Consider the following 351-nt stretch of genomic DNA (forward strand, 5'->3'; position numbering starts at 1 on the left):
GGGGGGGGGTTTTGTTTTGTTATTGTTGTGGTTCTCTAGTATGCGAGGTGTCTTTCGAATTCTAAAAATATTAGTTATGTGCGATCCTTTCACCTTAAATGCAGAACAATAATAATGGTGGTGATAGAGCACTTGATGATAGTGATAATGTTGATGATCGTTATTGTAATTTTCATGATAACTATCATCTTATTGTCATAATCATTGTTCTAACTACTATTAGTATTTAAAAAAAGCGGTCAGTGCTAACAATAATTGCTAAACATAGTTTTGAGTAGAGGAATTCCCATATCCTTAAGAGAAAAACATCTTTTACAGAAAGCTAAATGGCGTACATACTTCCCGCAAACT

At 33.3% G+C, this 351-nt stretch overlaps 1 protein-coding gene across 1 annotated transcript in view; it reads right to left on the reverse strand.

Annotated features, from left to right (window-relative positions):
- LOC119585619 (multiple epidermal growth factor-like domains protein 6) overlaps positions 1–351 on the reverse strand; it is a 170,724-nt gene that overhangs the window by 4,994 nt on the left and 165,379 nt on the right. The window lies entirely within an intron of this gene.

This window comes from Penaeus monodon, chromosome 20, assembly GCF_015228065.2.
Source record: "Penaeus monodon isolate SGIC_2016 chromosome 20, NSTDA_Pmon_1, whole genome shotgun sequence".
Lineage (NCBI taxonomy): Eukaryota > Metazoa > Arthropoda > Malacostraca > Decapoda > Penaeidae > Penaeus > Penaeus monodon.